We start from the raw sequence: 12844 nt of genomic DNA, 5'->3' as shown, positions 1-12844 counted from the left end.
GCGGCTGGGACCGCGGCGGCTCTGCGCTCCAAAAAAACAACAATGACAATAACAACTACAACCCGAGGAAACTTAAGATCCCGAGCCAAGCCATCCCAAGGAGAAAAAAGCAAACAAACAAAACCCACAGCGGCAAATTGGTTTTAATTCCACCCGTGCGCACAGTACAGGTAACACCTCCAGTAACACAGCCCTGGGCAACACGTCCAACACTCCCGAGGCACTGCGAACCCGCAGCGATTACAAAGCCTCCATCTCTGAGGGGGCTACTCGACAGTCCGCATTGCTGCCGCTGATTGACGCCGGTGCTCGGCGAACAGGAGCTGAGCCCGCCGAGCATCGCGCACCGCACGGCCGAGAGCGCACGACGCCTGGAGAGCACTGCCCTCTGCCCCCGCCCGAGCACGCAGCCGGCGGGCACGGCACGGACCGGCGTTGCTCTGCCCTTGCCCAGCCCCAGCCCTGCCCCGCGCAGGCCTTACCTGCAGATCCTGCGGCCGCCGCCCGTCCCGGCCCTGAAGGAAGGGAAGGGGAGCATCGGCCCCGGCGGCGTTTAAATATCCCGCCGGTGTCACGTGACCGCACCGCCATTGCCCCGGGCTGAAGGTGGCCTCGTCTCCTTGGTGGCAGGGGACGCTGAGGAGACACCGAGCCATTTAAAGCGGCGATGTTTTGGTGTTTGGTGTTCTAGCTAATCCCGTTCTCTGGCCCTCAGCGTTCCAGCACGTGCTGGCAGCAGGGCCCTGGTTTCACAGCGCTGTGAAAGCAGCGTTGTGTGAGGAGATGGTGGCTGCCTGGCGTTCCGTCATGGACAAGCCAAGCCAGCCCGTTTGTCAAAAGCTAAAGCATGTCCAAAAAAGGGTAACAAAACTGCTCCGTGTAAAAAAAAAGAACCAGATCCACTCTGAAACTGTCTGAAAGCAAAGAGGGTCTCACTGTCAAGTCTCAACCAGAGATTAAGTAGAGATTGAAAAACACCTAAGTTGTTATGAGTGACCATCTGACCATAGAAATGGATACCATTCACCAATCAAATGTTCCCGTAAAATAGGAAATGACAAAGTACAGAACTCAATATCTCCACAACTCCCGCCGTGCTGCCGGCAGGACTGCTCTTGCTTCACCAGCTGTGCTCAGGACTGAAGGCACTGACACGGTGGTGTTCCCTTGGCACTTACATTTTTGATCTTCTGTCACCGTTTCCCTTAATGTAGAAGACCTTTCCTGTGAGAGTGTGTGGCATTTTTTAGGTATTGAAGGAACAAGATTTAGGGCTGTCTGCAAGAAGGCTTCCCTTTTATGGCTTTTCCCAATATTGAGGCATCACTCAGCCACAAACCCTTTTATCTAACCTTGTTGGTACTTGGGTTTCCACACACAAAATGGCACAGCCTCTCACGTTTGGCTGCACTGTCGGCACTCAGCCACCCGTGTGTGCCAGCACAGGTCTGCCTGGTGTCTGGGTTGTGCTCACAAACCCTGCCCGTGCTCACAGAGGCTTTTGCTGTTCATTCTGTTAGCTGGGCAGATTCTGTGCCACGCAGACTGCAGTGGTTTAGGAGCACAGAGTCAAAAGGGACTTCCTGACCCACAGGGTCCTGGCTCCAAAGCTTTTTGTTAAAAATGCCAGAAATGTCTCCTGTAGACAAGTCCAAACACCATCACACAGTGGGGGAGACACACTGCCTTGTGCCCAAATGTGCTGTATTTCACACAAATGAAACAGTAATAATAGAATCCTGGGGCTAATAACATCCCTATAAAAGCGGTAGTTTTCCTAAATAAAGCTCCCAGGTGAGCCTGGTGTAATATCATGCCTCAGTCTGTAGAAAAGGGTAGAAAACAAACCTTAATACCTGCTCATGATCTGATGTGGAGACAATTCCCATTTGGCTGCATATCTGTGCTTGGCTTTATGCTAAGTGGATTAGCAAAACACCAACCAAACACGTCTGAATTTCATGCTCTTTGGTTTTCCTGTCAGCTTACTAACACACATTCTCCACAGAATTCAGATTTTCCTCTTGTGTGAAAAACATAATACATCAAGTACAGATTACTCTGTATACCTTGCCAAAATCCTACCTGAAACTAAAGCCAAACTACAATGCTGTGGAAGTTAGTAGAAATACTATTGCAAAGCCAAAGAGAATATAAAAATAAATACATTAAAAAGTCTTCCTGATCTCCCATGGGTACCTTAGAGAAACATGGAGGCCTGAGATTAACATGGTGTAAACACAGTGCAAAAAAACCTTGTGATTTTGAGCCTTCTGCTGTTCTGCAGACATTCAACAACAGCAGGAAACTAAACATTAATAGGACAGGCTAAGGGAAAAAAGATTTTCTTAAAGAGGGCATTGTTTGTGAAAAAAAGCTAGTAGCCCGCTTCTCCTCCACTTCCTTTCCACACCTTTATCTTTTAAATTAAGTCATTTTAATTATATGCATCTGCTGGATTCAAATGCCATTATTTATCCAGAGTCCATCACTCTAAATACAAACCATCTGGCCCATCTTTCTGACAACACTTTCTCCAGAAGTTTTGGGGCTGGTCCAGCCTGCCTAGCAGCACAGTCAGCCAGACCTTTCCTCGGAGTAAAGAGTGGCCCTCCAGTCTCCTCCTACCCTCTTACAATGAAAGGAATTGCCAACTTGAATTCAGCACCTGTTCTTCACCTGACAGAACACACGTGCAGGGAGCGGGTGATGGATGAGCCAGCACTCTGCAGATCAGCAAATTTCCCAGTCTCATGTCCCAGCATTGGATGCCTTACAGAAGCACCAGTTTTAGGAACTTCTGGACATTGAGTATTTCGCTGTTCTGCTGGTTTGTTCAACCACAGTTTAGGAAAGCACCACGGGAATTTCACTTGAATGCTGGGGTTGACAACCTTTTCCACAGTAGACTTAACATTTGGCACACATTTCTCAGCTAGGAAAAGTGCTGCTCTTTCTAGAGTTTTTTTTTAAACTATTCCTAAGCAATTCATAGGTACTTTATTGGTATTTGCACTGGGAATTATTAAATCGTTGAGTAGAAATAGTACTTTCTTCCAGCAGGTTTGTGTTCAAACTACAGTGTACTGAGCTTAGGTTTGGTCACCATATTCAGAGAAAAGACATTCTGCTACAGATTTACTAATAAGGATTGATCACTGGGCTGACATCTGAATGAATCAGTGTATTACATGAGATTGTTTCACTGGCACAAACATTAGTCATAGATTACTTTCTGGTAATTCCCTAGTATTCCTAGAGGATGATTGATGTCCAGTGTCATCTCAGACTTCTGTTTTCCTTCCTCTCCCATGTTTGAGGGACTACATGTGATGTACCACAACAAAAACTGCTAATAGTTGACTTTGGACCTATAGACTTCTTTTATTAGAATTACAAAATCAAGCTAATTGACATAACTTGAAAGAAACTCTCTATGGCAACTTTTAAAAATTTTGAAGTATGCTTCTTTTGGATAACATGCTATCTTTAGAAGACCACATTTTTGGAGAGGAAGAAGAGACAGCAGCTGTCGGACTTCAAAGCATTTTTAATATTTGGGATGAGACATTGCATTAGGAAGCCTGATGATCATTAAATGCTTCATGAATATTGTTTCCTCTTCTCTTGTAATCCATGCTTGTTTCTTTCAAAAAGCTTTCCCTTCAGCTGTTTACAATAACATAGTGGCACCAAAAAAAAAAGCTCAATTAGGGGTTGCCTATTCCTGAGTTGCTTTCATGTGTTTGTATTCATCATGGGCATCACTAAGCACCTTTTTCCTCCTTTGCCTCGTTATTGTTATCTCTTCGTTCTTTCTTCTGTTCTTTTTCTTACTAATTAGACACCTTTCACCTCCCACTTTAGTTCTGTAACTAAAGTGTTGTTTAACAGCATCTCATAATTCACTCAGAATGTGTTATATCCTTGGCCACAGTGGACATCCACATTTTGTGGAGTACCTGGGATAAGGTGAATGGGCTCCCAGGCTCAGAAATGTGTGAATCTTGGACCATGCTCCTTTTGCTCAGAAGGGCAGAATCAAGGAGTACAACACTGGCTGCATGCAGAGGCCAGGAACTGTCCTGTGTGCCAGAAAAGGGATTGAAAAACCTCCCAATGGTGGTCTTACTGTAGTCTTGTCAGGATTCAACTTTAGATCCTGCCAACTGTTTTAGGATAAGAAGTCAGTCACAGTAGCTTCCTAGGCATTGGAGGAATTAATAAAATCTTTAATAATCTATGCAAAAATAAGGCTCCAAGGTTTTATCCAGCACACATGCTAAGCACTGCATCACGACTCATGTTTCAGAACTGTACATTAATCTGCTATTCTGTATGGTCATCATTTTAATATTTAATGGGCTTTTGCTGCTCATTTAGAGAATAAACCTTTCTGATTGCTGTCTTCTCCTCCATTGCTTCTCTAATGCTGTGTTGTACCTCAGCCTTTCATTCAGGTAGCCTGGGAGCTGAGTTTTTGAATGACAGCTGCACACTGGGTTTTCTTTAAGGGTAGCTCTGCAACCCTTAATTGTGCCTGAAAGACCCAATTGGTTCCTATGTGCTTTTTTAAGGTATCACACAGATTAAGAGCAGCTCTCATTTTCCATTCACTTGCTTCCCATTGGGAGAGCCTGCACAAATATTTTTTATTCATTGATGCTGAGATCATGTCTATGAGGAAAATACGGGCTTCATGCACAATTCACCCTAATTTCAACTGACATAGCCACCTCCTCAGGCATTTCACAAACTGCAGCCTCGTGCAGTTTAGGAGACACTTTACCAAAGCAAGACAAAGAACCATGCACATGCAAACATAAATAAATGGAAATTTTGAAGGATTTGTAGAATCTAATTAAACCCAAAAATGAATTTATTATTACAGACTCATTTCATAGATGATCACACCAAATGCACAGGATGAAAATGATGCCACAAAACGCATTGTTCTGACATGGTGTTAGTAAGAACAGAATTCTAGTTTCTTAAACTGTTCCTTTAACTGAGAAATCAAGAAATCCCAGGGTTAGATGTGGATGAAACATTTTACATATACAAGCCTTTTGAATTAAGTCTCCCTTAATTTACATCAAGAAGTTCAACTTTGAATTTCTACCCTTAGGGATATAGATTTAGGTTTGGAAGCATCTGCTTTCATTAGTTCAAGTGAGTGCTGCCTGCAAAGCAACATGAAAATCCCAGAGGAAAAAACATCATCCACTGATAGTCCCAACTGTAGCTTAGTGTAGGTGTGGGAACTCATGTGCACTTGTGGGCTTCAAAGCCAGCAGTTTCCTTCAGTTCAGACTTCACCAGTTCACAGTGTCTCCATGATCACTCCTTTAGAATGGACAAAAAGGAAAGTTTCAGGTCAAAACAAATCAGTTCCCTTGGAGAACAGAGTCACATGAGAATTAGCCTATGTAAACCACCCATGAGCTTCTTCCTCTTTTTCTCATTAAAATTAAACCTACCTCTTTACTCTGAATGCCTGTCTTAAATCACATCCTCATCGTTTTTGCACCATTTTCACTTTGCAGTTCTTAAGGCATTGACTTATTTTGCTGCCCATCATGCCCATTTGCAAGAGCTGCTCTATTGCACTGATGAAATGCCACTGGTTGCCTTCCAGTGAAACAGAATAGAGTGGGCCTTTAAAATAATTCCTGGGACACTTCCAGGGGTGAAATGGTATGTTTTGACTCTTTTTCCTGATAATACCTAAAAGCCTATAGATTGTCATGATTTTTCAGTGAAACCATTCAGGACTGGAAAATAAACTGAGACCCCAATTGCTCATCCCCCTAGAAAAATGAACAGTCCTGCTGGCTGAGTTTACTTCACTGGAATTCAGCCAGACAGAAAGAGATAAAAGACTTTTATCCCTCTGCTAATAGTTCTGTCCACTTCTACCTTCATACTGCTTGAAGAAGCAGAGAACTGCCTCTCACAGCACTAGATTAGAGCTAATGAAAAAAAATGGAGAAAAAAATAAAAAGGTTAAGCAAGCAACAGCTGAAAAATATAATTGTATTAATAATGAAAATAATTATGTTAGTAATTGTACCTTGCACTGCTTTTTTACATTTTGTATTATCAACTTTACGTAAACTTTAATCGGATTAATGTTGTCATCTACATATTTTAAATGCCAAAAAGACTTCAATAAAATAGCCCCAGATTAACTAATTGGTGGGAAAAAAACATCCACGGTTCATAGAACTGCCAGAATACACTAAAGGCACAAATGCAGATACACTCAAGAGAGGAGCTAGGCAAATGAGTTAAGAAAACCAATTCCTTTTACAGAGCGAAATACATTTTTTAATGAAGTGCAAATCTAAGTATTTCTAATCTTCCACAGCCTTTGTTGTCAAAGAGATCAGGTGCTGAAATCACGTCTGCTTTGCATTACAAATGCAAGCAGTGCTTTCCAGCAGAGCTGGTGGCAGCCAGCCCAGCTTCTCCCCCAGCCCCTGAGTACGGTCAGTGGAGGTGCCTGTCCCTGGCATGGCTCGGGCTGGGGCCGCAGTGCTGCTGCTGCTTCCCTGTGGCACAGCCCAGGCCAGGCACTTCCCTCAGCCACAGCAGGCTCAGGCTCACTAACTGAAGAGGCATTTTCTTGCAGATAAAACCAAATCTGAATTACACAAGCAGAATGAGGGAGCACTTTTGAAAGTGTAGTCCAATGAAAGAGTAGTCCAAAGTGTCCAGGGCTTGTGGTGAGAGAGGAGATGTTCTGTGCGTAGTAAACACCGGATTTACTGAAATTAATCAATTAATCCCAATCACTTGTGTAGGGAAATGAGTTTTAAATTATGTTTCCATATCTGTTCCCCAAAGGTTTCAAATGGCTTTTTCAAAGGAAATGGCTTGACTTTGAATTTTCTTCCTAAAATAATTTGGTGTCAGATTTAGCTACATTACATATGAAATTCAAGATAAGGAGGTCAGCTTCTGGTGGATGCCTCTCTGCAGCAGCAAGTGGGGTTTCTGAAAAGAGGTAGAGTTTTATTAGAAAGATGGTGCTAGGAAATTTAGCTTTTTGCTGGTGGAAACAGAAAATATATAGGATGTACTTTGAAACAAAGACATTCAAAAGCCCCTTTTGCCTTTGTCATTAAAAACATCATGCCAGATTCATAAAAATCCATTTTAGTTTATGCTTCCTACATTACTAAAAAGAAATAGTAGTTCTAAGCTTTATCCCATGGGAGCTTGCATAAAAGAGAAATTTGACTTTGCCAAAGTAGCATCTTCTGTCTTCTCTGCATAATGCATTCAGTTCAGCTGCACACTGTTCTTTCTCCTGGCAGTCAGCATATGCAACAGTGTGTTTATGCAAGTTTGACCTTCCTGTTCTTCCCTGTCTCATTTCTGTTTGCATGAGCGCTGTCAGCTGATAAAGTGAAGTACATTTTTAAGGTCTCTCTATTTTGAAAAGCCTTGAAAAGAAAACATCTTTTTCTCCGGCACAAAGCTGTTAAAAACAGACCGGACATATTCCCTCCCAGCACAATCATAAACCAACAGTTAAAGCCCTTTGTTCACGTGGGTGAATAGAGTCCAGTACACTTGTGCTGTGCCCAGCAAAGCCTCTGTGAAACACAAAGTAAGTTAATAATCCTGCCCTCTCTGCCAGCTGGATAAGTGATGGCTCTGTATGGACCCTAAGCCTTGAACCTTGAACAGTTACCATAAACCCCTACAAAATTATCCTTCCTAATTTTCCTTCTTTTCCTCTTTAAAAGAAGAAAATTCTTGCTCTATACAGAGCTGATGCTATGCTCCCACATGTCTAGCCACCCTATGGCTCATTTGATTTTAATCTCATTTGATTTTATCAGGGTTTCAATTTTTTTTCTTTAATCTACGCCTGAATGTCCCTTTCCCCTAATAAAGTTACTCTCATTAATTAACCTAAAAATTAGAATTAATTAATTTCCATCAACTAGCATTATTGTAATATTGGCTTCACAGTTGTCTTTTCAAAAGCATAATCAGTGCAACTCAATTAAATTAGCTAAACAAATAATGGGGATTTTTTTTTTTCTGGCACTTGAGCCAAAAATCAGCTGGTAATCAGTTATGAAAGGAAAAGCCCAGCTGTAACTTTTCTAAAAACCAACATGAAATAATGAGAAAGGCTTAATTTCCATGTTCACATAAATACAGTTAAATGTTAATGTTTCCTAAAGACAAAAATATATTGAAAAAAGATCACTTTCCCTGCAGAGTGACTCATAGGAATATAAGGATAGGGCCATTCCATCAAATCAGCTGGTTTTCAAATTGTGTCATTTCTTTGAAATATATTTTGAAGATGGATGGATTAGTCAATACTACAAAAAATACAGGACACTACAAATGCCAAGGCCAGTTTTTCCTAACTGGAGATTATTGATTTAATTGAACCTCCAAACCCAGCAGTGCTAGTCTCAGCACTGTCAGTTACAGGAACCTATTATCAGCAGCTTATGGCTTTGCCACATTGTACATATACCAAGAAAAACTCTTCTGTCAGTTATAGGGAAGATTCTGGGGAGCAAGCTCATAGGTTAATCTGTAATACGAGTAATTTAAACCTGCTTAATTGGGAAATTTATTATCCCAGTAGTTTGACAAGTGAACTTAAAATACTGTCACCTAAAAAGAGAAAACCAGCAAATAATAATAAAAAAAAAAAAAAACAACCAACCACCAATAAATTACTTTGAGGGCATTAGTAAGTTTTTCATCCACAGAGAGTCAGAGTGGTGCAGCAAATAAAGCACTGAGGTCACACAATGAATGAGAAAGATGTAAAAAAAATATTAAATAGAGTGAGTGTAAGGCATGAGAAGAAAGGTCAAGATCAGGGAATGAGGCAGGAATCTGGTGGAAGAATAAAGCAAATTGATTTAAATGGTGAGTTAAATGGATGCAGTGATAATTTTGGTACTCCCTAAACTCTTACTAAATTCATTTTACATTATTTTCCTTGCCCTATCATAATAATGTCAGCAGTGCTATTTTCTGTTCCACAGATTTGCTTTGTACAAGAAACACATTATATGCAGGCAGTTTTTAACAAATTGGTCAAAGAAACTATAACAACAAAGTTATAATCAACAGATGCTGTAATTATATTGTACTTCATGGATAATAAATCACTCTTAGAAATGCTTCAGCATATATATTTTATTTTTTCAACTCATGCACTTACTGTTCTTGCAGCACTCTACTCACCAGGTTTTCTTTGTTAATGGAGAGTGTGAATAGGAATAAAAAAGATGAAAAAGCATAGCTGAATTATTCATGCTAATGATTTCACACCTAAATATTATGCGAAAAATACTAACTATGCTGTTAAAATAAAAGGTAGCATGACTTACTAAATGATTCTGAGAATGTTTCACCTGTGAAAAGGTTTTCTGTACATATTACTTGATGCAATATAATTGAATATTGCAAAAGTTTAATTCCAAGGTCTTGGATATTGGAAGGCATTGGCAGGCAGTGGGTTTGCATTTATATTCCCCTAGGGGATTTAGACAGCCATGCAGAGATCCTTAAAAAGAAGGCAGCCCAATGTCAGGTAATCTGAATCTCCCCTGGAGAATTTTGGAAAAGTTACAAATCCACAAAAAGAACAGGAAAGTACTTGCCTGGAAGACCTGGCACGAGGTAGCAATTCAGAGGACCTGCACTTATCCAGTCTGGGGCCCAGCCTCATGAACACATGACCCACCTGAAACTGCATAAAACAAAACACCTGGATTTCAGCACCAGAATGGCAGTTTCATGTGAATGATCTTAATAACATCTGTGAAAAAGTTTGATTTATTTCTCATTGCAGCTGGAAGCTTAAAAGGTGAGTGGGTTCAGAGCATAAAATCACCTCCAGAGAGGATGTCTATATACAGCACAGAGCATTTTGTGGGGTTTTTATGTTGTCCAGACCCCTGTTTAACACATCTCTTTCTACAGGAAAAGACATCCCTGCTGTGTTAGTGGTGGTGCTCAAAATGTCCTGCAAGTGCAGTCTTGCTCCCTGCCCCCAGATCTGAAGGTGGGGTGGGTACCATAGTATGAAGCTGAAACTACTGAGGGGGCCCCTCCAGGTGGGGCTTTGGTCTCAGTGTAGCTCCACAGCTCCTCACCAGCTCTTTCAGCCCATCCTGTCAGGAGGCTGAAGTGCTGTCACTGTCCTGATGGCATCTGGAACCAAGGCAACACCACAGACTCGGGGCTGAAATGGAGGCAATGCTGGGTCCGTGGTCTCATCTGTTTTATCTTCTTTCCCTTTGCTGAATCCTGAAAAACAGATCATATCGTGTGCTGTGGCTTTTGGCAAAATGTTGTAGCTGAACTATTTTCAGCTTCAAAAAAATTTACGTTTTCAATGACAAATTTAAACTAATTGCTGGTTTTGCTGTTGCTTCAGAGTCTTGTTTTTTGTTTGATCAGTTCAAATATTTATTCGTGAGTGCCACTCAGGAAGCAATTTAGCCCATCATCTCTTCTACAGCTGAGTGCCACAAATGTGGTTTTGAGCCAGAGGTTATCACCACAGAGTAAGTAGCAAGCACAAGTGGTGATTTGGCTCAGGCTGAGCTCTTCCTGGGATGCTGGCTCTTGCTCAAGGAGCAATAATTTGGCATCCTCTGAAAAGGGCAGCCTTATCTTACAACTACAGGGCAGAGACACGTACTTAGAACTCTACTTCTGTTTCAGGCCTGGAGACTGACTAACCTTCAGGTATAGGCACAGAACTGAGATGGTTACAGACTTCTCATTTCTGTAGATAAAAAAGAGTTTTAAAACTCAGGTGGAAGGGGAGAAAAATGAAGTAAGGACTGGGAGAAAATTAATATTTAAAACAAAGCTTTGGTTAAAGGATTAATTATAAAGGCGAGTGATTGATTCTTCTGCTGCCTTAACATTTGACTCATCCTCCATTGCAGATCATCACAGACCCTTCTGGGAACTTTGCTGGACATCTGTGTGGGCCTTGTGTTTGTGTGAGGTTTGGATCCATGCTCAAGAGCAAACCTTCAGCCTTCTAAGCAATTAGAATACTGCTTGTGTTCCTGTATGCTAAAACCTGAAGGCTTTTTTTGTTTTCCTTTCATTGGTACTCAAACAGGCTGCCCCTCCTAGCTTGCCTTAGTGAGAAACTTCTCAGGGAAAATAAACTTGGTACTTAGCTCACACACAGGGCTGAAGGACAGCAGGAGACCATAACCATCTCACTGGAAAAACAAAGTAACACCATTTGAACAATAGCAACCCCTACAGGGTCCCCTAGTTTATGGGAGATACATATAAATGTGCCATTTGAGTTTGGAAAAAAAATCCTTCAGTCCGAAGTAGGAGGAATTTAGCTCTTGCAGTGAAAAATACCATCAATTTTGTTGTGATTGAAAATGAAAGAACATTTCCTCTTTATGTTTCATTTTGATCTTCTTTGTTGTATTGTTTTTTAATAGAAGGTTCAACATGCATGGAAGTGAAAAGAAAAGAAACAAGACCTGAATTTTAGTCCTTTTTTCCTGCTAGGTTTAAAAGTGAAAAAATTTAAATTCCCTCAGACAGACTCTAGTCCTTTTTTTCTTTGCCTCATTGTGTATAGCAGGTGTTTGTGAAAAGGAGAAAGAAATCCTGAGACATCTCAACTGAAAATTTGGACAAGTAATTGGAAAGTTATGATTTTTTTAATTTCTACATCACAAAACAACATGTATACATATTATTGTATCTGACATCAGAGAGACTAAAATGATGCAGGCCTCACTGGGGCTTCTCTTTCAACAACGTAGGAGAGGAAAGAAAGGTGACTTGTGAGCTGCAGGCAATGTCACACTGCAGGAGAGCAGTTCCATGGCAGCAGCTTTCCTGCACCTGTGACAAAATGCAGAGCACAGTGTTGTTTTGCTAGAGAAGGGATCAATAATTCAGACTTTGATTACTTAAAAATAATATAGGAGGGGAAAGAATATAGAGGGGGGGGAAAAGGGTGAAAACAGTGCCTGAAATTTGGAGAATTTTTCTGTGGCAGGACAGGAATTAATTTTGCCCAGCAACAGAGGCAGTGACTATAGCATCCTGCAGCAGGAGGGTGAGGCTCATGTAATCATCATGACCCAAATTTATCTTTCAGAGCCTGGGTTTCATATTCTCCCCAGAACTATCTATAACATGCCAAATGTATAGGTAGATATAGGCAGTATCACCAGGAGTGCCTGAGGAACTTCTGCAGCCTCAGTTGTGAGGAAGCATCCCAGGGCCTAGGAAGGCCATGCTGCAGTAGCTAGAGAGCAAACAATAGACACATCAGAGATACTCAGTAAATATGAATTGAAGTAGCAGATCAGATCTTCTAGTTGTAGATCAGAAGCCTGAAAGCCTTTTGAACTCCAAAAGGAGAAAAATAAGAGATGCTCTGTGATGTTTGCCACTCCTGCTTTTCTGAAGAGACAGATCTCAACACACACTGAGCCAGTGCAATCTCCTGTTTTAAATTATCTACTCGTGCAGGGCTTTGTGTACGACTCCAGATTTGGGAAAGACAGAAAGCGAGGCCTTGGTTATTCATAAAACTCCAAGGAAGCTTTACAGACAAGATTGCCTGCAGGCCCAGGGCTTGGTATTCTCTGAGCACACCTGTTCAATCCCCCTGGAGCTGGGACTCAGCTCTATTTGGGGTGAATGGAAGGCAATTAGTATTTTCATATCACCTTAAGTCAGGTGCTCAGAATTGATGGATGCTTGTCTGGGGACTCATATTCCTTGATAGAAGTTATTTCAACCAGGAAGAAAAGACAGAAATTTGGTGAGGCTTAATTTGCCAGATAAT

Source organism: Ammospiza nelsoni, chromosome 8, assembly GCF_027579445.1.
Source record: "Ammospiza nelsoni isolate bAmmNel1 chromosome 8, bAmmNel1.pri, whole genome shotgun sequence".
NCBI classification, from domain to species: Eukaryota; Metazoa; Chordata; class Aves; order Passeriformes; family Passerellidae; genus Ammospiza; species Ammospiza nelsoni.
Note: the sequence above shows the minus strand (reverse complement) of the source record.